Source organism: Anopheles ziemanni, chromosome 3 (assembly GCF_943734765.1).
Source record: "Anopheles ziemanni chromosome 3, idAnoZiCoDA_A2_x.2, whole genome shotgun sequence".
NCBI classification, from domain to species: domain Eukaryota; kingdom Metazoa; phylum Arthropoda; class Insecta; order Diptera; family Culicidae; genus Anopheles; species Anopheles ziemanni.
The window spans coordinates 41,946,598-41,973,638 of record NC_080706.1 but is presented as its reverse complement, the minus strand read 5'-3'; the positions used below and the strand labels follow the sequence as shown (position 1 = coordinate 41,973,638).

General features: G+C 39.3%; 1 pseudogene; it reads left to right on the top strand.

The window, feature by feature from the left end:
* The first annotated feature begins 1,107 nt into the window (after positions 1-1,107).
* Positions 1,108-3,902, top strand: LOC131284759 (uncharacterized; annotated as a pseudogene).
* The last annotated feature ends 23,139 nt before the right edge of the window (positions 3,903-27,041 follow it).

The window sequence follows — 27,041 nt, the reverse complement described above, 5'->3', positions numbered from 1 at the left end:
TAAAAGTCGTAATACAACTTGTATGTAGCTGTATTCCATTTAAACCAAATAATATGGAAATGTTGTTATTTATCTCTGGTTTAGTCATTTTCTAATTAGTTTTGCAAAATCCAATCATTCATTTTAATTGTTCTGTTTGAAATGAATCCCCAATGACGGTTGAGTGCCTTCTAAGAAGGGTTTTTACTAAGAAGGTTTCTAAGAAGGTTTTAATTTACTTGGCAGTTTACAGATGGAACAAGAGATGTAAAGGTTAAAACGTCATTATCCTAAACAAACAAACATTTACATGTTTAAATGTTTAAAACAAAAAAAAATGGTTTACTGCTTTTGAAAATAAGTCAAAACAATTAACTGACATGAAATTAGTAATAAAAGTGAATATGTTTGGAGCATTCGCTTTCGGTTTCAGATGCTCACGAGCAGACAATGCCTGCAGATCATGCCATGGTGGCGCTCGTTTGCCTACCCTGCAACCCGTGACGTCCTTCCAGCAATCGGTCCCATCAATCTCATCGGCATCGCTTGTAGCCGAGGACAGCTTTGCCTACGGTGTTACATCGAAAGGGGCGTCTACACTGGCTTCAGGCACGCTTTTGGACTGGACAACGACGACGGTAAACATGTTGGTGTTTGGTACGCAATCTAGCCGAAACATTGAAGCTGACAGTCCCGGCTGACCAGAGGCGAAGGTAGATCCATCCGTAGAAAGTAGCAGTGACGTGAAAAGCACATCATTTCAGCCACGTAAGTCTAGATTGAATTAACAGGTGTCTGAGTCAGTAAGCTTACAATCTATAGAAATAATTCAATTATACAATGCAGGAGAAACCAGATAAATGATATTTCTAGAAGTTAATTGACAGCAAATGGCAAGTCAATCATACGTCGAACCAGAAAGAAAAGCAATATAGGATAGAATCTCTCTAAGAATGGCTATCTCGGAGAGAACAAACTATATTCTATCCTTCTCATTGTCATTTCGAACACTATAGTACATTTCGTGTTTTACTGACCACCGTTAAAGCTGACTCAATTAAATTATTCAAATCACACTGATGATACGTTCTTTCGGTCGCATCCCATTGTTCGGTTCTAGCATTACTCATTCCCACGCTACCTGACGTGCGACGTAGTCGAGTCGTCCATTCGATGCCTTATCAGAGCAAGCATCACCACGAACGCCACTGGGGTCCATTTTTCGAGGAACCGGTCAACGTGACTTCCGGAGCGGCCTTGCCCGTTGGATATCATTTATCAACGGAGGCCATCCTCAACTGTAGGGTAAATGCTGCAAGACAAAACGGTAAGCATCGCCGACAGCTTCGCCATCTTCGTCATCCAGATGTCGTTATTCATAAAAGGAACCACAATAGGCCGAGCTATCCCAAAGCACGCGATTTCATCGGATAGGAGCCTCCTTACCATATTAAATCATACCTGCGCACCTGAATGTTTATTCCTTCCGGACTGGGAAGGAATCGTCTCCGAAGACCTCCAGCGCGTCTGGTGATGAAAGTGAGGCTATGGCCGGGGACTAAAACCGATTCGAGATTTATGTGCGGATGAATATCCGAGTGCCCCGACAGAGGGCGCTTTGCCCTTTGCTAAACAGGATGAGAAGGAGTTTGGAGAACCCGAACCCGTAAGCGGGCGAAAATTAATCTTATCTCTCCCCCCCCCCCCTTTTTACTCTTTTCCACGTGCTGGCATTTTATCTGCTCTTCCATCCTCCCTCGGAATGTTTGTGGCATGTATCGCCGGCGTAGGTGATGTGGATCCGCCGGACCACCGATAAGGTGTCATTACTCACCGTCGGCAATAATACGTACAGCGGGGACCCGAGGATAAAGGTGAAGTTTCAATATCCCAATAATTGGAGGCTACATATCAACCCGGTCAAATCGGACGACGCCGGACTGTACATGTGCCAGGTGTCGACACATCCTCCTCGGGTGTTCGCAACGAATCTGACGGTGCTGGGTAAGCTGAGGGCAAGGATTCGAATCCAGCTAGGATCCCTCAAAATTAGTAAATAACCTGTAGAAGTAAATAATTTTCTGGTGTGATAATTGAAATTCGAAACGACGTAAACGTGAAAAAGGGAGTAACTTACTCATGATAGTCTTATGCGTACACGAGACGTACACCTACATATCTCTAGGGATAACTTTTATTCATATTATTATTTGAATATTAGTTTGTTAGATGTTAAAACCTTTTTTATTCAATTCAGATAAAACCTTTTCTCTAGAATGTGCGAATATACCCAATAAAATGTTCGATTTTTTTCCAAATTAATTACGAAAACTGGACTTCGTTCGAATCTTTCTACTGCCTCCGTTATCAATAATTCTATTCCAACTATATCGCCAATGATTGGGTTCATTTCACCCTTCACTCAACCACACTCTCTTTTCGCTGATATGCACAGAACCCACCGTGCGGATTGTGGACGAAGTGGGTCACGAGTTCTACGATCGGTACTATAAACTGGGCAGCACGATAGAAATCTCATGCCAAGTTTCGACGTCGTATTTGGCGACTTTGCCCCCGAGCTTCGCGTCAGCGTCTCAGAGATCGAAGGCATCCGTATCGGTGGCGGCTAACACTGTCGGCCATACATTTCCCCCGGGAGGAAGCGACAAACGAGTGATGTAAGGACCACCGAGGAACCCTAAAGACGATAACAAACTAACCGACGTCACGAAAAGCGGCTTGAAAGCGGACCAAGGATGGTGCCGAGCTGCCGAAGGATGTCAAAATGAGTTTTAGGTGAGTTTCATCACCCATACTGGATAAGGTATATGTTTGTGTCCATGTTGATGTAGTTGGTACGTGTTGGGATGGTTCTGACGACGAGGTGTCATTTACCGAAAATTGGTCTATTTCGAAAGAAACTGCTCTTGTTGGTTGTGATGCAAACTGTGATTCCATGTGTAATAAAGATGATTATTATGTGGCATTACATGCCATTACATTAGTTTATTTCCCTTATCATAACATTCAATTTCTTGTTTTTTTTTTACAAATTATCATATCAGTATCAATTTCTCTAGTAATGTTGTTTTCGTTTTAATAATAACAGGTTTGATAATGTTCAACGTATATAAATGACATGTATACTTAAAGTATGCAGAAAAAATAAATAAACCATAAAAGAAGACTAGAACCTATGAACCCATAAAAGAAGACGAATTTGTTCCTAAATTGTCCTGAAACGTTCGCCATAATGTTTTGTGTTCCACATTCAGATAGAATTCCGGTGAAACATCGTTTGAATCCACTGCCTGGCGAATCCTTTCATCACACCGGACAATTTGTGGTTCAGCAACGGGCATTGAATGAAAATGTATCGACAATTCGCAGAACCGAAGCAACATAACTGTGCCGTATTGTTTCCCGGTCTCAATCGGATCCATCACGCATCCATGCGGCCTTTATGACCGACGTCCTTTCCGTCCGATGGTCTAACCTGTTATTCTCCATTCGTTCACAGCGGAACCAAGCAGTGGCTCATAAGCCGCATTTCGATCCTGCATGCGAACCGTGTCCACAATGGCGCCTACAACTGCACCGTCGCTGGCAAGCAGAGTACGTCGGCCCAGGTGCAGGTTCTAAACGGTGCGTATGGGTAATACGATTAGCATCGGGGCTGGGTCAAGCGGCTCAAGCAGCACAGCGACCCTCGGTTCTCGCAAGTGTGATGATGAAAATTTTATTGTCTTCGGATTTTCGGTACTTTTCGTACAGGTGAGACGCCGGCCGCAGTGCAGCATAACTCTGGTCATCGACGGGAGGAAGCGTTCGTCCTGGTTGGCATCAATACGATAATGGCGCTATTGTCGTGGTGTGTTCTACTGAATTTTGGCTGGTTTCAATTGAAACGATTGCAAATATGATGAGAATTTGTTCACATTCTTTTTAATACCGTTAAAACGCTGCAAAATCGATCGACCTGGGCAAAGGTTATTGAAATTACCACACAGATTTAGAAGATGTGACTGAGCGTATTCAAGAGACAGTAATACAAAGGAAATGTCCCAAATGCGAATGATGATCGAATTGGTATTCAGCCCTCTCTGCAACATACTGTGGTTGCGTCTAAAGAGGTATAATCATGTGTAAATAAAAACAGATCAATTTATCAAATACTATAAGTATTGTTAATATGTAAATATTTGAAAGGTTAACAGATTTGATATGTTTCGATGGAACAATAAATGACTTGTGTATGCAACAACACAGTTTCGAACACCCTGAGTGAAGTGCATTACTTTCCATTTTAATTTTTGTCGTATTCCGAATATCCCATACTCACAAAAGAACAGTGATGCAACGGAAATCCAAAGGAAATTTCAGGATAAACATTATAGTTTTGTTCAAACGAAGAGGGGGTTTTAACTAAATACTTTAAATATTTATTATTGTTTTGAAAACGTAATTGATTCTTCGTATGCATGGATTTTGTTTATTCTATTTGAATAATCCTGCTTATCATATGGTGATTTAAGGAATTGCAATTTCAATTCGAACAGGCGATGAGCTATAAATTATTATAATTGTAGACTTGTAGTATCCTCGGCGCCAATCACTTAGTTTCTCAAAACAATATAAATTCAATCTCTCTAGGATTTCCACAGCTAATGGATCCTATTCTTCCTGGTCCGAACGCTGGCTGCAGAAGATTGTGTCTCTACCGTTCGCCATTCGATGGATTTCAGCCGTTTGCAAGATGATACATAAAAGCCCAGCAGCAATGTCTTTGAATAATTGCAACAGGAGGAAAAACAAAAGGGACCCAGAGAATCGTTCTAGCAAATCCGATCTCAATCCTCCCTGTTACCCGATGGCAGGAACAATGTTTCCGCCGCTTTCAGTTCCTCAGCGCTGGAACCAGAGCTTGGAAAGCTTCAGCACGCCAACCCGTCGGCTTGATATATGCAATTCACTCAGCTTTTCTTAATAGATTAACGTTTTTTCATTTGCCTTCTCGGATGCCATTTCCTTCAGTCTACCTTTCTCCAGCTCGTTCCGATGACAAGCCACTGGAGCGTGGGTTCGGTTACACCAGCCTTTCTTCTTGCTTTGTGCGGGATTGTGCACTTGAGAAACCGTTGGCAAAAAGGCAGGATGGTGGGTCGATTTGATTTGTAATTGATTTTTCCTCAACTCGTCTATACTGCTTCCGGATGGGTTGCAGTTGGGAGAGGTTTCTTTTCTTACAGTTCTGCCAGAAGAACCATTCAGAGCGAAAGGTAATGCATAAAACGGTGATCGAGCAATCGAATGAATGGCAAACGAGGGTTTCTTTAGCTTTCTTCCACTTGCTGACTTAACCACCAGCCCGAAGCCGAAGAATGGTGGAGCTATTCTCGAAGGACAGGTGAAGAAAGGAAAGTTTTTGCGACTTTTCGTCAACCTAGATTTAAATCCACACGTTTCATCGCGCTTCCGGACTCGGCAGTTCGCAGGTGGAACGAAGAAAAAGTTCTTTTCCTTCTTCGCTTAATTTTTCCTCCAAGTTACGCCTCATCTGGTTTCCGTCACTTTTCACGGTGCACTAAGCTTGCCGCTTGTTCTGAACGCCTTCGACGCTGCGAAAAATTTTATCCCATCTGCGCGACGCGTTATCAATGCCAGTGAAAAACCAAGGTCTTCGAATGGCTGGCACGTGACCGATTACCAGCAATCGGGATGCGAGACAAGTCAACGAATGGAGCAAATGGAAGGAACACCATAGGAGTGATAAAAGCTTTTATCCAAGGGTGTTTTAGCAGTGAAGTGAGTGAAAAATTATGCAAAGAAAACTTTCCCACTCAGCTGGAAAAATATTGATTATTTGCCCTCCCCGCTCTTTCTTCTATCGTGCATCCTTTCGTGACGGGAGACTTGTTATTAAACACAAGAAAATGTTTTTCATTTCCCACACCACGATTGACATTGATCGAGGTCCGGAAATAAATAACCGAACTCCGGCACGCGTGGATTTGAAACGAGTTAAATCCTTTTGCTCGGATTTGTGACTGAACCCCGGAGCTATGATTGATTGTGGAAATGATGAATAGTTTTAAAAAGTATTTGTAATGAAACAACGTGCATCGTTTTCTTGCTATTCAAAAGGATGTTTTGTATAAAAAATATTTTTCTTTCCAATTGCTAATTTGGTTAATTTTTTTTGATTGCTAGAATATTACAGTAAAATCTAAACCATTATTTGATTGAATTTACAGTATAATCTTAACCATTATTTGATTAATTTTTCTTCTCGTTGTAACAACCTCTTGGTCATGCCTGCCCCGTGAGGGGTTGTAATTATATTTTTTCCCTTGGTGTACGTGAATAGGAAGTCCTCTCGTAAAGGGAGGCCGTAATTACAATGTTCACATAGCACATAACGTGTGACGCTTTATTATTGACTTACATGTTCTTACAAACACATCCGAATATCAGGTTTTGTGTTGCTGGAAATAGTTAGACATTTTCAAATTACAACCAAATTTGACTTTAACAGATTTCAGTATTGTCAAAAACCATGTAAAATTTAATTTTCTATTTGGTTTAATTAAAAATATCTCGTTGTACCTTTATGAATAGCAGATTCTTTATTCATCGTTAATAGTTGACTGATTCCTAATATTTTTCGATTAGATTGTACAAAATATAACTCACCGAATTAAGAATAGTTAAAAAAAAGGGTTTTTTGTTTCGTTCTTCCTATTTTTTTTACAAAAAGGATTCTACGAAGTTCAAAAAACATCAAAAGCTTCTAAGATCTTTTAACACTTGTAGTTTGACAAGTCCATACCAGACAATACCATAACGGTTTTCGACTAGCTTCGCAAAACATTCATAGTTGTAGGGCCTTGCAAATATTTAAAAAAAATATTCGAAAGTCAAATTTACTAGAATTCAATGAAGTATTTTACTATAACAACCATTTGAATAATTAGATAATTATTTTAAAGTTTCTGTCTTCACAATCAAACTGAGATAAGACAAATGTCCCTAGCAATGCTTCTCTTGTGGCTTTTTCATAATTCCTTAAAAATCCCACCGTGGTGTTCCACCAAAGCTGACCGAAACCACTAAACACGATTAACGAAACGTAAATCTCTAGGAAACGATAACTCCTCCTGCAACACCGAGGTGAAATTAAATAGAATCCCGTTAAACTTTCGGTACTCAAAGGCTGGTTCGTGCTTGGGGCGTTCTGTTCAAGGCTAACCCATTTTACCGATGGACAATGCGGATGTACCGTGCAGCTCTGCTAACGACTAACCCAACGGCTTCATCCATTCCAGTCGTTTCGCCCTCGGACGGACGCCAATGTAAGCCGGCGTAAAGCGTTTGTGGAATCGGAAGCGGAACGCCACAGGCATAATTCACCACGTTTGTGCATCCCGATCCGACCGATAGATTGGTACTGCAGCGAGCAAAAATCGGGGATCACCCCGAGTGCATTGAAAGCCAAAACCGCCTCTAAATTCATCCGCAGGGCGAGCGGGTGCAAGTGCAATGCCACTGCTTCCGGTTGCAATGCCGCTGTTCCTGCCGCAAGCTTCTGCTGCGCTTGTAATGCAGATAGCGAACTGTTTGGTGAAACTGATTCATGGTTCACAAGTTCACCGATGTCATATGCCTTTTTGCCAGCAACGCCGGATGTAGCTTCTGCTTCCCGCGTCACAGGATGTTGCACATAACAGTACAAGTTTGAGCTTTCCGCTTTAAATCAAGAACAAAATAAGATAAAAGTTTTGTAGTTTAAACTGCTTTTTCAACTTACAGTAGGATGATTTATCAAGTCATATAACATATCTCAACTTGCTTCTCTTGAAGATGCAAAGTAGGATTATACCTGAACAATAGTTTTCATACTAGGACAACCCTTGTTTGACCACTTTGCGCCGTTGAAAACTTGCTTCCCTAGGCCTTCCCTCCTCCAAATTGTCCGAGGAACTTTACATAAATCGGACAATTTCTCGCCTCGCTCAAAATGCGTGATTGTCCGAGCGCTCGTTAATCACTTGCTAAGTGCTCAATTTGCATACCGTTCAACTTCCCGAGTTCCTCGTCCACGCTTCATCGTGGCCTTCCCCTAACTCTCACACTCACTCTACATTCCGCAAGCTCCTACCGCCTTCTGCAAATAAATGTGAAGTTAAACAATTTGAAGCCCAACGATAGGAGCTTCAAATTAATTTTAACTGCGCGTCATGGCAGGACGTGCTCTGATTTTGCTCATAGATACCCCGGGATGAGAGTGTTCGAATGCATTTTGCTTCTGGCGCATTATAATGATTTATGACGTAAGGCACACACAGTGAGCCCCGGACATCAATGGTTACGTGCCTCTTTGACTCCCCGTGCAAATAGTGATATCGCGGGCGAAATGGCGCGAAAAAAAGCAGTCGAAGCGTTTGGCGTTGGGTTTTGTTTATTCCTTCCCGCGTTCAATCCGCTTAGGATGCACTCAACCGGGTTTTTCCCTGAACGTTCCATATCCGGCAGCAGTGTGCTAAAATATTTGTACAGGATGTGTGAAGTCAAGCTGGTGGTGCCCAGGGATGACGTGAACAGCGAAGTGAGTGTTGCGGAATCAAAGGCTCGTGGAAGGCACGGAAAACCCATTTCGACGGACCGGAAGTCGAAGGGCTGGATTACTCGGAAAACAAAGGCAAACGGTTCACGGAACTGCGACTTTCGACGGGTTTGCCGTTGCATGGTTTCGCGGAAGTTCCGGCCAGCTTTCCCGTTTACGGTTTTATTATATCGGAGGGAGATTTATATTGGAGCGAGTTTGTAATAGACCAATATTTATCTACTATCGGCCACCAACGGTTCTACTATCCGCCGCGTTACTTTCAGCATCATTTTTCGAGGTCTTCGGGCTCGGTTTTGTATTGATCTTGTTTCCGTTTACTTGATTGGCTATTAAATTTGAACACAAATATAAAGTATACTCACCAAGTACTAAAACAACAATCTGCTTTGCTTGATTATATCGGATTCCCAGAAAAATTTAGATGAGGTATATTAATTCAAGTTTCTATAAATTTGAGCAAATATGACAAGTAAGCGAAAAAAAATTGCAAAAATGTTGGATATGATATGTGCGAATCGTTACTAAAGACACTGTTGACGCTATCGATCGCTTTTTTCCGTCCCTTTTTCTCTCTCTAACCTATAAAACTGTTTGTCATAATTTACCAAACGCGTTTCTTTTTACTTTTCTCTTTGCAATCTCCCGCTTTCGATAGTCCTATCGGAAAAGCGCGCTTAGGGAGTCGATGCTTCAAAAGCGGAACCGAAAAAACAATCACACTTCCGCACGACAACGCTCCTCAGACTCATTTTTCTCTCGATAGCTCGTGAACTCTGGAGGGTCGTGAAGAAGCAGCACATCATCCTCATCCTCCTTTGCTTCCTTTTCATCATTCTACTCCTTATCCTTCTATGGGATTGATTCGAATTGTCTGTGTTTTGGTGTGAGAGCTCGTTCAATATCTTCGGGAGTACTAGGGGCGAGCGTATGATACGTTCTCCTTATCTAGATTAATTTTTCTACTAAACTTGTTTAAGATTGTTCTCATATAAATATATGCGCGATATTTGATAATAAGCAAAGAAAGGTCGCGTGAAGCATAGACAAAACTTGATTTCATGCCCGAACACAAGGCAAAGATGAAAGACGCATAGCTTTAGCCATGAGAAAAAAAACTCCTCCCCCTCTTCAGCCAAAACGAATCGGCTTGGCGACGAGACGAAGTGAACTAAATTTATCAAGCTGATAGATAACTTATGGTAGCCATGCTGGAAAATATGATTTTCTTGTTCGAGACATTCGGGGGAGGAGCAACCACGAGAAACCCATTTTCTTTATTGAAGTCGCATGTGAAACACATTGCACCGTGGCTAGGTTTCGTAGACCTCTTTGTCTTCGTTAAGGCTCGACCACCATATCGGTTTTGTGCTTCGTTTTGTTGTGATGAATCCATCTCTTTTCAAGGAAAAGGAACCACAAAGTTCTTAGAATATGATTGAATTGTCTTTGAAAAGAAATTGTTGTAAATTAATTATTTTGTATACACCACAGACACACGCTTGCTGCCAGGTGTATTATTCTCTTGCATATTTAGCATCTACCACAATTAACACAGCACAGCTCATGGCAAATACAGTGAAGTACAAGCTTTTTCATTTCATCATAGAGTCAAGCATGTTTAATCCCTTCTTTACTTTTTGCTGTATGGATAGACTATCACTGTATATCGCGGATGTTGATACGATCACTTGAAAGCTCACTAACCTAAATAAAATTTTAAGGATTATGCTGACGGATGTGGATAAGACAGCAAAACTTCTATTTACTTTCGAGCAGAGTGCCACAATATTGCTTTTGTATGTGCTTTCGTAACAATATTGCAATGTACTTAACGTGAACGTTGTTCATTTATTTTTTTTATTTTTAAGTTTTTATGCATTCACCTTCCCGGATGTCGCAAAATATGAATCGGACAGCGATAAACGATAGAAGATCAGTAATGAAAGAGTGTGCTAGCAATACCCGCATTTTTCGCTCCCAGATTATGACTGTGCGTTGGCGATCCCGTTCTGGCCCACTTGAACTGATAGTGTGCTGGTCTCCTTTAGCAGCTCTCCCGGGAGATCGCTGTGTGACATTGAGAGATCGCATGTTGCGTTCTCTCGCAGCAGTGCAGTAGAACGAGAGTACCCCTAGTGGCAAAATCAGCATGCTTTCTCGTTCTGTCCAATTGACAATTGATACCGCCAGAATGAGAAAGCATGCTGATTTTGCCACCGGGGACTTCTTCAGTACTCATAGCAAACGTTAAAACAGAATGCAGTCCTACTCTTACTCCTTGATAATTGGTACTAGGACATCGCGATCCTGTTCACAGCAAAGCAAAACGAGTTGCGCCACATCCTGCAGTAACAGGCAGTAGATTTCTACTCCTTCCTTAAGTTTGATAATGAATTATAACACTCCGACTCAACTAACTTAATGACAATTTTCATATAAAAGAATGAATCCTGTTTTCTCTGTTCATGTAATACGTAAAAGTATAAAATAAATTAAATGAAAAAATAAATTTCAAAACAAAAGCTTTTCCCTAAACGTACTAAAAAATAAAACATAATGTATGTTAAATGACATATGTATTTATGTATCAGTTTTTCGTTTTTGTCGTTATTCGCATAGCATCGTAGATGGCGATCGAACTGAGAGCAATCTCGATGTAATGCGAATAACGATAAAGACGAAAAACTGATACATAAATGCATATGTAATTTAACATACATTATGTTTTATTTTTTAGTACGTTTAGGGAAAAACTTTTGTTTTGAAATTTATTTTTTCATTTAATTTATTGTTCAATTGCAGACAACACGTATGAGCTTTATCGCTTGAAACAATCAAACGGTTTCCGTTTAGCGCTATCAGGACCGCAGTATTCAACAAACAAGAAAGTAAAAACACGGATGATGCAATGATAAAAGTGACCAAAAGTTATGCAAAAATTTATTCTTCAGAGAGAAATATGGAGAGGTAGTCAGCGAAAGAAAACAAAATTTTTCATAGAGGATTTCAAACTTACATTTACTTCGAATGCCGCCAGTCATACTCACCCTCTAATCTTCCAATGAATAATTCAAACCATGTCCACCCTGCTGGGCAGTTCAAACAATTGTGAAACCGTACGAATCTCCTTGGCGTCATCGTCCCACTCAAGTAAGGTCATCTGTTGTTGACTGTCTTGTTTCAAATTTGCATGATTTATTTCACATTAGAAGTCACCCAAAAGTCAGCACCGAATAAGAAGAGCGAAACGTCTCCAAGGTCTTCAAAACAGTTTGAAGAGCTTGGAGCCAACGAATTTCCATTTCGTTTGTTATGAGTTGTAAGTCGTGCTTAACAGTAGTTACAATATTACATGCTATAGAGGTGATTAAATTAAGATCAAAGCACCGTTTATGTACCATACAATTTGTATGTTAATTATTGTCGTGTTGTCATCACATCATAATTTACACAAATTTATGCACTTAGAAAAGAAGTTTATTTCGCTCTTACAAATTTAAGTATTCCCGCTGGCTTAATTTGCAACCACCATGCATAAAGAAAGGTGATGCAAGAATGCTCCACCAACAAACATATATAATTTGAATAAAATTATGAGCCTCATTTTTCGTTGTACTACTCCGACCACTCTTGAAGGAAACTAAGAAGCAAGCATCGGGTGTACGAGTCTTTCGATGCCTTTTCTACTTCGTTGCAAACCATTCCACGAAGCAGACCGCACTCTCTAGCGTTTGGCAAGCTCTTAGAAAATCTCAGAAGCACTTCTCTACACAAAGATGCCCATGGGAGCGAATGGACTTATGAAAATTAACGACTGAGCTCTGCACCAACGAATTCAAAACTCTCGTAACAAACTTATTATTGATATTTATGGTATTTTGCTTTGAAAGGTAAACTAAAAGTAAACTATCTACCTCTGTAGTAAAATTAAAATAATTTTTATCTGCGTATTTTTTTTTCATAATACAAAATAGTGGCTTATAATCACCCATCATAACTATGTAGATACAGCTCGGAATGTTTCTTTGCCAATGCTTATTTGATATTCTGTAGATATTTACTAAGCTCTCAACATCGATTTACTCTGCAATTTACCATCTCATATTGCAGTCGGCTTGAGCTGTCGCTTGTGGTATCCAATCACGACAACAATAATGAAGATTAATTGCTGGAAGGGGACAAGCAGCTGAAGAGTAGAATGGTGGTATTCGCGTAGCGGTTTTTCTTTGATTTACTCGCAAGTTTTTTTCTTTAACTTGAGGTATAAGAACTTGAGGTCTTCTGCTGCATTCCACTTTATCAAAAGTATGTGCGTTTGCGTTTGCACGCAAGCAAAAGCATATGTGCAAAACATAAAAATAAAAAAAAAACTATCAGGCGCAAAGCAATAGCAAAGCGTCCGTCAAACACTAATGAAGTGAGCGCTCATGGTGCTATCACAAGCATTTAGTCAGTACGGAAGGCAACAGAAGGCGAAAGGAGCACTCTTTTAACGACACCTCCATTCTGTTCGATCAATATTGTAAGAGACGAGCTGCATTCGAGTTGTTTGCAGCGAAATGGAAAAAACAAACTGAAAACCATGCGAACGAAACTCAAGGACAACAGCATGATTCTTTGCCTGAAGATCCTAGCATAGCTTTTTTTCAGCAGTGCATCATCTTCTTGGATGTGGCTGCTTTCAGTATGAAGAAATTCTACCATCGTTGCGCTGAGATGACGTAATCTTTTTCTTTCCCGAGGTAGTTCAGCTTCCTTTCTGTTCCTTACTATCTTTGACGAAGACGGAACATCGTCTGCTCCAAGAGTATGCACTGGATGAATGTGCTCATCACTGGAAATAGTCTTTCGGTGGTATGCATTCCCACAGTTCAATTCCATCGCATGACGCTACGCTTCTCGTATGTTCGCTTTTTGGGTGGCTCCGAGTGTTGAGTGAACCTTTGTGAACACACGCCTCGTTTAGCCCACATACACGTTGTTAATGCTTCGTTTGCACTGAAATTCTTACTTCTACAGATCCACAGGCGTGGCACTTGACGGTTTCTCCCAGCATAACAACTAATCACATCGGTACTAATTGAAATAGATGAACCACCCCACGCTAAAGCGGCCGCTTATAGAGGATAGTCGGATGGAATGATGAACGTGCTTCTGGTACTACTTTAATAAGCGCTCTTATCGGCACGAATCAGGCGTGGTTTGTTATCGCTGCTTGTTATGATTTATTGCAACAACCATTGGCTTTCGAAATGGGACTTGATTAAGTACGTAATTAGATCAATCGAAACATATGTTTGTTCATCGTGCTGTACAAATGTAACATAGAAGAAGGTATCTCAAATATATATTCTGCTAGTAAATTTAGTATCTATAACAATTTCATTCAGTTAGCTGCTGTTTCATCTTAATGGAGACGCGTAATACTTCTTTACCAAATGGAGGTGCCTGGTACTTGATTATCTAATGGAGGCACCTGGTATTTCATAAGCTTATGGGGCCGCCTGGTTGTTTATGTTGCTGGCGTTATCACAATTCGATGCAAAATATTTTTCTTGGGATAAAATAACAATCATAATGACAAACTTAGGCTTTTGGCAACATACATGTTTGGAAAATGTTCGTTGTAACAAAAAAATAATCCGACTAACATGGCCTCAAGTTGAATCAAATTAAAATCTTAAATTTTAGTATATTTTCGAAAATGGTTTTCATGTGGAAAAGGTTATATAATATTCATCTTCAACATTGAGCCATGGATACCATTTTCATCTCCTTCATTGTTTATGATGCCGCAAGCTGTTCCGCAGTATCTATATCTAATCACGGCGTTGCCCAAAACCACATCCCTAATATTGACGCTTTCCACCCACAAATCCTAAAACCAAGCTTCTTTATTTACCTCTCTTGAGTGGGTAACGTTGGACTCCGTAGTAACTGATTTTAGCTAACAAGTTCACCAACTCGTTATTGAGTTGCGGTATTTAGAAGATTGCGCCCATAGATGCATAGAGCATAGATGAACGTTTGAACGTTAGATGAGTTTTTCCACTGACGTATGTTTTGGAAGTGTTTTTCCCTGTTGGTTTTCACTCCCACATAACGATACAGCTTTACAGGGTTAAAGTAAGAGCGATACGCTTATTAATTTAATATTAAATTTATTTTTAAGTATGGATGAAGTCATCTTTTTCAGAAATTGAACTTCACGTTACCATAGAAAAATCTAACTCAACACTATTCTTTATCATAAGTAGAATTAAAAATAAAAAGCCAGGTTTAAAACTTCGCATGATTACAACTATTGTCATCAGATTAATTTTAAACTCTGGAACTGTGTAAAAACACAAGCATTGAAATGGCTTTCTAACGCTCTTACCATATTCCGCTACATATTTTTCTCATACACATTTTTTATAGACAAACTTAATGAAATTATTCATGCAGGTCTTTTTTTCTGGCTCCAAAAATTTTTTCTTCTCCCTCGTAGAAGGTATTTTAAAAGACGGTGGAGTTATCCTTCATGTCCACTGTTTTCGGTCGTGCTGCTCTTTAATTGCTCAGTACTAACGAAATTAATCGTCACCAGTCGAGTTTGCTAGAGGAATCATTCTTGGACCATGAAAAGCTTGTTCTCCACTTGGCCCACTTGCTTAATAGCACCCCAAATACGAACCCGAACTCTGAAGAGGGTTCACTAGATCTCACGGTAGTCGGCGGACGAACCAAAGAAAATAAAATTCAAAGAATCAGAAGAAATTTAAAAAAATTTAGGTTCAAAGAAATAGAAATCGGTTATAGGTGAGAGGAAGAAATTCATTGCTGGGCTTAGACAACACAGTGTTCGCTACCTGGAGCGCTTTCGGGAAAGTTTTTAATTATAATGACTCTAACACATTTACCAATGGCGCGATTATAATCATTTTTTATCCCTTTTGGTCTTCCCATAATTTTTTTTGCAAAACCCATAGCCATTCTGGTTATTTCTTGCCCGCTCAAAGACATTTAATGAGCAATCATAATTTCGAGATGAGTCTTGTGGAAAAAAGCAGAGACAAGTGCTTATGAAACGTTTGCAATTTAAAATAAATAAATATGACTGTGTCATGCGATGAATTGCAAATTGTTCGTAATTATTCAACGTAATAAAAAGCACGTAACGTAACCCGTAAAGTAAGAATGAAGCATGTCATCTTGGTTCTCATATCCCAACATAATTTTAAAAAAAACTAAATGCCCTGGGAATATTAGATTGTTATGAAAAGAGAATGTAAATGTTTAAAATATTCCATCATGGTTTCGAAATATTACAAACATCGAGAGAACAACATTAATTCACGACTAAATTTCACCGTGTTTCCCAAGAAAAAAAACACAATTTTGACATCAATTCCTCGTTCTCGACTGGTTCCAACGGGACAAACGTTTAAAGACTGCCGTTAAATAATTCATAGCGTTCATCCACCGAGGCTAGCTTTCACAACCATCCAGAACCGGTTTCAGAAAAAAACGGACCAGGAATAGCTTCAACACTGTAGAGTACTCGCCTTTGCGGAAGAACAACAGAGTGTTTGATTGTGAATTCATTTTTCATCGCCGCGTCATTGCGGCACCGGCTCAAAATTCGCTTTTGTTTTTGGCAGCAATTGCACAAAATAAAACATACAGCAATGCTTGCAAAAACTGAAGATAGCAAAACAATCCTGAACAGCTTATTTTCTGTTTCTGTTTTTGTTGGTAGTCCGTTCATCCCAAGACGGGCAATATCAACAAAGAATTGTGAAGTAAATTTCCACGCTAGCCAAATACCCCAATGGTTATTACAATATTGCATTGAAGAAATTATAGCTGATGTACTGTAGGAGCCCCTTAGCTTCGGTTTGGGAAAGCAGGTGATAAGGCAAGAGTAAAAGAAGCAATGAACGACTGTTGGGTCAAAAATGTAAACACAAACGAGCGCATTTGGTCATAATTTTTACTGTCTTATTGTTTTACACAATTTTTTACCGGATCCTCTCCTTCAATGTAGGATGGTAAGACCCAAGTCGTTGTTGCTGGTTTTCATCCGATTAATTTCGTGGTTCATGTTTCGTGGAACCTGAAATCAATTGAGAATGAAAATGTGTTTGAACAAATTTCCCCCGAACAAGCGATTTGAAATTTGGAATCCGTTCAAAATTCCAAGGATGTTAACAATCTGTTGTCATTTTGAAAACGTGTTTATTGTTTTATAGATACCCTTATCACTTTATTTTATGTTGTTGAATTTTCGTATTTAATCGATACTCCATATTCTGATCTAAGAAAAGCGTATAATTAGCTTTCTATGAACATTTCAGTTCTGATGAGTACATTCAAAATGATTCCTGATCGTAATATGGATAAAGATGCCTTATTTCAAATGTATAAGTTGGTTAAATAACTCCTTGAAAAATTCGAAGTCCTTCAAGGAAGTTTAGTTTTTTTATGTGTGTTACTCAGAACAACTGAGAGAAACCAATACTTGATTTGAAACCCTTGTGCTCGTATTTTTAGAAGATCAAATTTGAAAAATGTAATAAAATCTAATACAAGTTTAACGGTTGAACGATTATGTTCAGCCGAGCGACGCAAAAGTCTTCGGGGCGTGAACGAACTTGATCTTTTATGTCCCTTTTTTATGATGAGGTTCATTTGTTGGTGTGTAAAAACCAACCGGAAAGCAATTTTGTTACTTTATAGAAGGTTTTACATGGAAGATTGAAATTCTACTTGCAACGCTTGAGCTAATATGGGAACTATTGGATCCTTTCTTTATGTTAATTTCGTGTAGAAAATGTTTACCCCTTCTAACTTAACAATAGATGTAAAGAAACATAAAAATGTTGCGTTTATACCATTTGAAGGCAGACACAACGGCACACGTTTCAAAAATATGTCGCGACGGCAAGCAATCATTTTCTAGCCTGAAATTGAATCGATTCTTGATTCCTGAAGCCATAAAAAACAAAGTCAATTTCATTTGCATGTTAGTTCAAATAGATAAAATGATTTTTTCCAAGAGCCTGCATTAAGGAAACACATTTTGCTCTTTTGGCTGAGTTTAATGAACATCATCAGCAACCAAAGGGTCATGACTGAGAAATCAATTGCTGTGAATGTACTTTTACTCGCAGCCCAATCGTCAAAAAGCCACGCCTGTTGAAGTTGAGGTAAAATATCAAACTACCCTAGATACTACTAGATAGCAATGAAAATACTCAGCTTTTATTTCAAAGTACACGCTAACGCATTCAAACTAAAATAAATTATTCAGTAGCCAGGTCGCCACCAATTGCGCCTACCTAATGGTTCCAACTTAACCACCCGATATGAGTGCTCCTGGAAGGCGGTCACGTTAAAAATTATGCAACTGGCTGTTCCAGCACAAATGATACGAAATTCCGCAACCTTATGAGAGTCATTTAAGCTTCCAAACTACAAGACTCAATTCTAGTTTATCGTTTTATTCATTTCGTTGAAAGCACATGGAAATAGTGACTGGAAAAATGTGTGCTTTTTTGCGGAGAAAATTGAGTATCTTCATTTTTATGCATAATTTAAGGACTCGTACAAGCAAATTAAACGGATTTACTATTGCATATGCCTGCATGTTATGTTTTTTGTTAAGTATAATATTCGGTAATAACGTTTTTCTCAAAATCATTGGTATGTTTTAATTTTTTGATGAAATCTTTCTATTTGAAAACGTATTCGACCAATAAAACATAGAGGAAGTAAAAGCTCTCCTAGCTTCCAAGTGTCAAACAAAGTTTTGAAGGACAAATTGTTGTGATTTCAATGAAACTTTCCTACCTTTCTCTAACGCGCACAACCAATCTCCTTTATTGTTTTCCGGCAACTTCACTGCTATTCATGATACTAAAGCACTAGCATAGAAAGAAATAGTGCCAAAAGTCACATCAAATTATATTGGTGTACGAGACAGGATTGTTTTCATTGCCGTTTTCCCATCGTGAAAACTTTAACACAACAAAAAAACTGTGACATTCAACGTCCTCAGAAATCGAAGCGCAGTAAGATTCCAATTCTACTGCTGCCGAAACTATAAGAAAAGTCACGAATTCTTCGGTTAGAAGGAAGACATTCTTTTTGGCTTGCTCATGATTGAACATATCTTTTGAATTGAGATTCTAATCATTCTCTTCGTAGTTCACAATTAAATACAATTATTGTAGCTAAATATTTTACAGGTTGTTTTTATCAAGCTAAATTGAAATTATATGTTTTAAAACCAAGTCAAAACAAATCAATCACAAGTCAATAACCTCAACTTATTTTTTTTATTTTGTGCACTGACAAATTTGCAGATCATTAAGGGTTATCTTGATATCGTAAACCAACCCTTTTAATACGTTTGTTAAATTCCATTTAAATAACCATTTCTGTCACATAATCCCATCCTCACGATTTAGTTTCGTCTGGTGAAAAAATTCACAAAAGCTATGTCTGGTCTTCATGAACCTTCATAAATTGGAATGTCTGCCCAAAACCAGATCTTAAAAAACAATTGTGCCAGAATTTAAACACCAACAGGAGAAAAGCCGGGTTTAAAGGTCACTCAAAGTGTATTTTTGTTCTTCCAAGTGCCAAGTCAAACGTAAACCATCAACAACATTTCTCTTCTCACGCAGTGGATTTGCAAGAACACCAGGGTTTAGATTCCACGCCTGGGGAGCAATTCTTTTTTCGAAATCCGTTAACGGCTAGGTAAAGCTGTGGCGACCAAAGCCCGGCTCGCCTCAACGGTACCTTTGGCCAACCGCCGCCGAGTTATGGGGCAAAACCCCGAGCAAACCACAATTTATGTGCGAAGAAACTGGCAAAAGTTTTGAATTGCTTGGACGCACAGAGCAGCCATTTCAGTCCGGCTCATTCGCATCTACCTTCCGTCTGGCCAGTTGCCCAGGATCGTTTTGTTTTTCTTCGCATCGCCACGTCCGTGGTTCGATCGCGAAAGTTCACGTGTTTGGTCGTGTCTTTGGCGTCGCAGCACGTGGCATCGATAGCTCATTTGAGACCCCTATGGCTGGGGGTCGCATAATTTCTTAATTATGAAACAACAGCACCGGAATAAATGTTTTTTTCCTCCCCATTGTTGAGGGCGACAATGAAGTGGTGGCCTCACGTTCCGGCTGTTTACCAAACGGCATCAGGGAGTTGCACGCATACACCCAAAGACACACTCCAAATCACCCGGGGAGGCTCATAAATATGCGGACGGACTAATATTGGGCTGCGAGATAATGTTGCACAGTCAGGCGAGGCACAAGAAAGCATGTGGTGCGAATAAATTTGCTCAACGGATAACTGCACTGTGAGTGAAAGACAAAGTTGACAAACAATCGTTTCAGGATGCTTAAATGTGTGTGCAAACAAATTTTCTTTTCATTAAATTTTTTTTAATAATTTTCGAAAATATTTGAAAATTTTTAACACCTTCGATCAGCCTCGAATTTATGTTATCACCACTAGTCCATAGTTATCTAGGATTGCTATGACGTTTGTCCGGCAATCTGATTCAATTCAACTAGTGTGCAGTGTCGTCTAGGTTAACCGCCAATTTCGAAAGAGCACCAGTCAATCAATACCGTTTATATTCCTACCGCTTTTTTGGTCAGATTCGATGAAACATATTTCCCAAGATACGCCACAGCGGCCGCTCTACCCTGCCACTACCTTACCCGTTTCCTGTGTGTCAATATAATCAACCTATCGTCTGCACAAGTTTCTGTTTGATTGACTTAAAACCATCTCGAGCATCAACAGGACATCCATAGCGCAACAACCCGAGGGCTCATGTCGGTTAGTTTAATTGAAACATCAACTAGAAGCAGATGGTTCATTAAAGCCATCATTCTAATAGGATTTTGACACCGTTTGACATAGAGCACACACATACACCAAAGGCTCGGAACAAATCGTTATCTTGATTTACACAGCACCGAGAGGCTTATGCTTATTGCTCATTTTTCTGGGAATATTAAACCGATTATCCCGTTTCTTCGGTTATGTGTATATAAGCGGAACGAAGGTCAATTAAGAACTTGCTTATTTATCTTATCGGAGATCTTCTGTTTCGTGAAATTGTTTTTCAATTATTTGTACTAAACAACTACATTAGTTGTAGTAAATTGTTATGTTGGAGTCTCTAATCCTGAAAATTAAATTTTTATGTTCAACAATCTTTATGGATTGTTCAACACCGGGCTACTAAAAATCTAGTTCATACGAACAGAGTATTAACACAGTGAAGTGTATTTGACATTTGTTATGCGCTCACTGTCAAAGGAGTGTTTCAATTAGGGAATGAAATGGAAACATGATCAATCGGAATAGCATAGCTTTGTGACATGGCTTCACTTTTTTTGGTCATTTACAATACGCATGTTTCAACAAGCTATGATCTCCGGATAAGTTGCTGCTATAGTATCGATGACTTTTTGCTTGAGCCAACATAAAATTAGTACAAACAAACAAAACATGCTCGGACTACCCTAAAGTCAAACATCTTCCCTAACGTCTGAAGATGCAAACGACGACAAAAGATGTAAACGAAACCGTTTCAGGCCTGCCAGGACTTCCATGACTGAACGGTCTCGGTTCGTACGGTGCCATTGTACACTGATTTCACCAAGTCAAATACAAGCGTGAAGGAAATGGATGCAAAACGTTTACCATTGCTGTATTCCCACTACCGCATACGGAACCGGGAGCGGTTTGTTCACGGAATAGTAAATGAACCGTAGATGCGTTGTTGTTTCCCTGGACTCCCTCCGGAGTGCTGTTTGTTTTGGCTCCCGGATGCTTCGATGCTGAATGCTGTCAAGCGCACCGATGGTCAGGAAGATGCACAAGCTTGTATCAATTCCAGTCTCGTCCTTTGGAGCCGTGTTGTACGCTGAATGTGATATTTCTAGGAGTTTTGCTCATCCTTATAGTAGACGAATGAAACAAACGGCAGCTCAACAGAGGGCACGACGGAAAAGCAACAACTGTCATGATTGAACTTCAAACCGGGCACAAATTTGGATCACTTTAAAGCCACCAACTTATCACTAGTTTAGCTGCAAATAAAAGTAAGCTTTAAGGAATTTATAGTAACGTGTAAGAATTTAAACAACGCAGCGTTAATATCTTTAGACTTTGCAATAACCATCAAGAGAATTATATGTTTAGCATGCGTATTACGTTGCGCAGCGTTGCACTCTGTCGACATGTTTCTCTAAAACCAAACCCATAACAATGCTTTACAATTTATCAGACCGGCTCATGGACCGCGTCTGTGATGAGATAAAATAAAACCAAAACATCCTAACCGTAACACTCACGTTACACTGGTACGGAGTCTGTGTCCACTCTAGTGCTTTCTTCTCCTGCCTGCTAGAGCGGATGGCACGAAAAAGTGTGAATGATCGTCCTAAGCTGAAATCGCGCACATATGCTTTGATGGTTTATTGTTTGGGAAAATTTTTATTTATTGCCACCGAAATCGGTGCACCGCACTTTACGGCATCGATTATCATTGATCGTTACAATTAACAAAATGCCACGCGCGTTTCAAGCGCCCTATGGTTTGAGGCAAATAATTTGAAACGTTTGGGCATTAAAAATAAAAATTTTCTTCTGTGCAGCCTCTCTTGCGAAACGAAACGGATTCTTAAGTTATAAGTGACTCTTCGTTCCAATAGAGAAAAATATGTTAAAAGCCCAACGTAATTAATTTGCTCTGAGGTATGATCTGGTGTGTGATCTTGATTTGTTTACATTTCTAATTATCTTTTTCTAAGCTGTACTGGAAATCTTTCGAAGAGCAAATTTATTTCTGAAAGTAAAAATCAACTTAAAAAAATTATAATTTTAAGATTTATTTTTATTGTCCAACTATCTCGTCTGAATTTCGTTAGCTAAAGTTACATTTCAATTATTGAAGTTAAGATAGTGTAGTGATTCTGTAGAACCTATATTATCAATTTCCTGAAGATTATGCAGAGCTTAGAGAAAAGTTCTTCACTGATGACTTACTAAGAGAACTTTGAAGTAAAACAAGAACTTTTCTTATCTTAAATTCCAATCAACACATATTTAACTTGTCTAACGCAAGGTATAGCATAAATAACACGCTTATTAAATATAGGATTTAAATGACTACGTGCAGAACGCAATCTTGTTCGCGGTACTTCCGAAGACAGTCAAAATTGTATCTATTACCAACTTTAAGCGAAATAACGAGCTCCTGCCAGTCAGGGCACGTTACAATCTCCCACTGGAGCTAACAAAGCCCGCGGTTCGTCCATCACTGTGATACAAACCATAATGCCTTCGTACTGGTCAGTGAATCAAAGTTCCTCGCTGCCTCAGGAGGCAACATTTTCTCACCTGGATGGTAGCTGGATGAAAATCGAGTAAAGGTCGGCTTGGTCGTCTTGCTTCTCGGAATGAGCGTTCGGTAACGCAGAAATTTACTGCGGTAAACTATTTGGTCAATGAGCACATTAACGCCAAGCAAGGCTAATAACGGGTCTTGGAGGAGTTTGTTCGACTGAAATAAGTTGTTTTGTTGAACTGGTTTGAAAACAATTTTTCGATCGAAGCGTTATTCAAAAAAACAGAAAAAAAATTTACGACGAAAGTAGGCAGTTGATCAAATTAAGTTAATTATTGTACTTCTTCACTGCGTCTTATCGAAACAAATTATCTAAATTTAAATTTAATTTTAGTATCAATCTAAACTTAATATGAGTCCGATTAGCATAAAACATTATTGTGAGTTCATATGCTGCCATATTAACTCACAATAATGTTTTATACTAATCGGACCTAAAATATCGTTTCATGAACTAATTTGCAGCCGTCTTTAGATAACCTTATTTTAATAATAAACGTTCGATGTCAGTTGAACCAAATTGTTCAACTTAACAGACACTGTAATAAATTTGTAGAATGAAATAAAATAAAAATACTTTAACTACTTACTTCTCACGCTTACTAAAAATAATTACTGATACAAATACACAATTATTCGAGGAAAAGTGAATCATTTCAGTTTAATCGAAGGTACGTCCAACAACTTGGACTAATAAGCAGCCTTCAAACATCTTTTCAGCAAGGTTTAGCGTCCAGTTAAAGGTGAACCTCATCGTCTGATAAATCATTATGGTAAACCATGCGCTGTGAAATACCCCTCCCAACGCTGAACTCCCGAATGCACCAGGTTCATCCCGAATGCACCAGATGAATCTTTGCTCCATCAGATTCATCGCCGATCACGCTTTTTACCTTCGATGAGCTCCAGTCATCACGCGGCCAAGGAAAACTGCATGCTATCTCTAACCACCCACGGCCATTCTCTATCGACGTCATTGTCAAGCACACACGCATGACAACACACAGGCTTCGACACGCTGGAGGCATCCCTGCGATCGACATTTTCCATTTTCATTTACGCCAGTTTTTTGCACAACATCAGCCTTTGCTGCTGTCAGCCGATGACAAACAATGACAAGAAATTGCCCACGGCTTTCATGTTCAATTTAATGAATACCGGAAACTTCAGGCATCGCTAGTGACCTGTGGAATGCGCTCCGACGTGCAAGTATTTTAAGCCATCATTAATTTTATTGATACCAATAAAATCAATTCCATTGAAAGTTTCACAGATCACAAAAGAGTGTGCGAACATTATTGTTGTTTTAAACGGTTGTTTAATCATTTATAAAATAAATACTTACCAACTTAAGTTAAAAAGAAGTTATCTTTATGTTTGACATTCGCTAGATATACCACGCACAGCTGCGGCATTACATGAGTAATTAATCTTAAAGGCATCAGAACGTATCCACTTTATTTGATTAAATCGGTCATCTCTTGTTAGGCGTAACTGTCTCGCCCGGAACGGCGGAAATCGTTTTACAGTTAACTTGAATATTCCATCATACCAAACAACGCATCTCGGCAGTCAGTTGGATTCCAAGCCCGAGGCATGCAAATCAAATAAGTAAATAGTTGAATTAAATAAGTGAGGAATGCTTGATTGGCTGCAGATGCTTCACCCATCGCTCGGTGACCAATCGAGATAGAATAAGAGTTGATCTAGCCTGTCTGTAAACTTCTAACATCCATGCACGACAAAAGGAAGACTGCAATAAATTAAGCACTCCTTCTGGTGGCAATGCGGATCGATTGCACGAACATGAAAATAAACAATATGTCCAACGAGCATCTCTTTCATCAGCTTCTGAGTATGAAACCTGTTCAATTTGACACAAGCTCGCTGTAACGATTTCATTCTCTAAAAGGAAAGGATACAAAATAAATCTTCAACACTTTGATAACACGGATTTTTACCAAGCATATCTATTCTTCGCTAGAAATCGAATGTCCTACTTCTTTTCTGTGTCACAATGACGTTGACAAATGTTGCATTGTACCAGACGCATTGGTTGCTGTTGCACACTGCCAACCTTGTGCTGACTGAGAGCTGCTGGCTCAGAAATAAGTTACGAAATCAGAGAATGAAAATTTATTGATTCTTCTCAATGCATCAGAGAATATGTGTCGTGAAAGTGTTAGGAGGAATGTAAGTAAAATCTTTCTTTGCTTTTCAATAATATGTAGCTTTTCTCAGCATACTCAATCATGATGAAAACATGTTTGTACATTCTTGATTTTACATACTAAGTATGCAACATGTTTTCCTTAAATTGTTTTTCGTAGTTAACACCACAAATAAATTATTTTTGATAAAAATTCATTGCATCAACTATCCTTCATATGCCGTCTTAAGGGGATGTTTCTCAATTCACTTCTAAACTTTGTAATTGACAGTACCGAATCTTCAAATTGAATTCAACACGGTAATTAATCTTGTTTAATTTTAAAACCTTCCCGTCTCGGCAAATTGATTCAGACCTATTAATAAAGTGGCATTGGCAGAAATGGTAGCCTGAATTATGTAGGTAATTTACGATGCGCACAACTTCTCTTTAAACAATCATTTACAGCGTAGCTGTCAGCAGAATTGATGTTCGACTGCTCAATAACAGGGTTTTTATTTAATAAACCGACGCATTTCGTTTATTAATTATCTCACTAAAGTTTTTTTTACTCAGACTTTGAACATCATTCGGTGGTGTTTTGATGAAGTTGAGATAGCGATGGAAACTTTTTCGAATTTTGCCATGAACTTACGAATCAACGAAGTGATTCCAGTCAACAGCATACAAATCAGTGATAAAGCAGCGTTGACTTCAAGTAAAATAGTAATTCGTACCACTTATTGAGCATTTTGAAAGGAACGTACATAACTATACAAAGATAAATAATCGATCATCAGCATACATTCCGAAGATGTACAAGATTAATTAAAAGTTAGAATGTGTTAATGCACACTGCATGTTACGGGTATCAAATGCACCAAGTAGCTTCAAATACAAAACATGACTAAAGCAACATGCTGCTTTGACATTCGTTTTCGTATGCATGCGGGAAAAATCCTTCCTAGTCATCATACCTGGTGCCATGACGTGATGTGATCCTGTCGTGGAAGAATGCTCATCATAACTGATTATCCCAGTTCGAAAAGTTCGTTGATAGCATCACCTTACCGTCCGAGGCAAGGATGTTCCGTCAGCCGTGTTTGAGCCTTAGATCTTGTTAGTTACCCGACATGTGGTCATGTCTCCAACGCTGTCGATGGCATCATGGAAATTGCGAAAAGTGTTGCTCCAATCGGCTGACACAGCGTCATCCGCAAATCATTCCCGCTCATCATGTCACCGGCGTTAAGATGACGGAAACCCATTAATCTGGCCTCTCGCACAGATTTTCTCACACCGACTGGAGGCTGTTGTTTGGATGAACCTGTGACAAGCTCATCGTCGCCACAATCATCGGATTAAAAACACCTGGCACTAGTTGCTCCCGGATGCTGCTTCAGCCGTCAATCAATCGAGGTCAAATGAAGACTGGTCGACATTGGAGTCCTCTGCTCGCCGAACTTGTTGTGCGGGACAAGTTGTTTGACTCATCCATACTTTATACCGGTAGCCAGCTAGCGCAAAGCTCTTGTGGGGCTTCTTATACGACTGAAACCAGCAGCTTCAACGTTTTTCCTTCGACAGTTTCAAAAAAGGCGGAAAAAGCGAAATCTTTAAAGTCAAAAGTTTGCCAACTTAAAACAGGCAAACCCCCTTCCCCATCAAGGGCTGTATTTATGTTTCCTATGTCTTTTAAACAAGAATCAACCATGCAAACTAAATAATCCACAGCGCATAACATACCGCTAAAACATGTACACATATAACACAAATTATCCTATATAATAATTTTCCTTCCGAGGGTCGACCATGGCCCAACAAACACGCGCGCGAAAAGTAACCCTTATTCGATCGAAGTC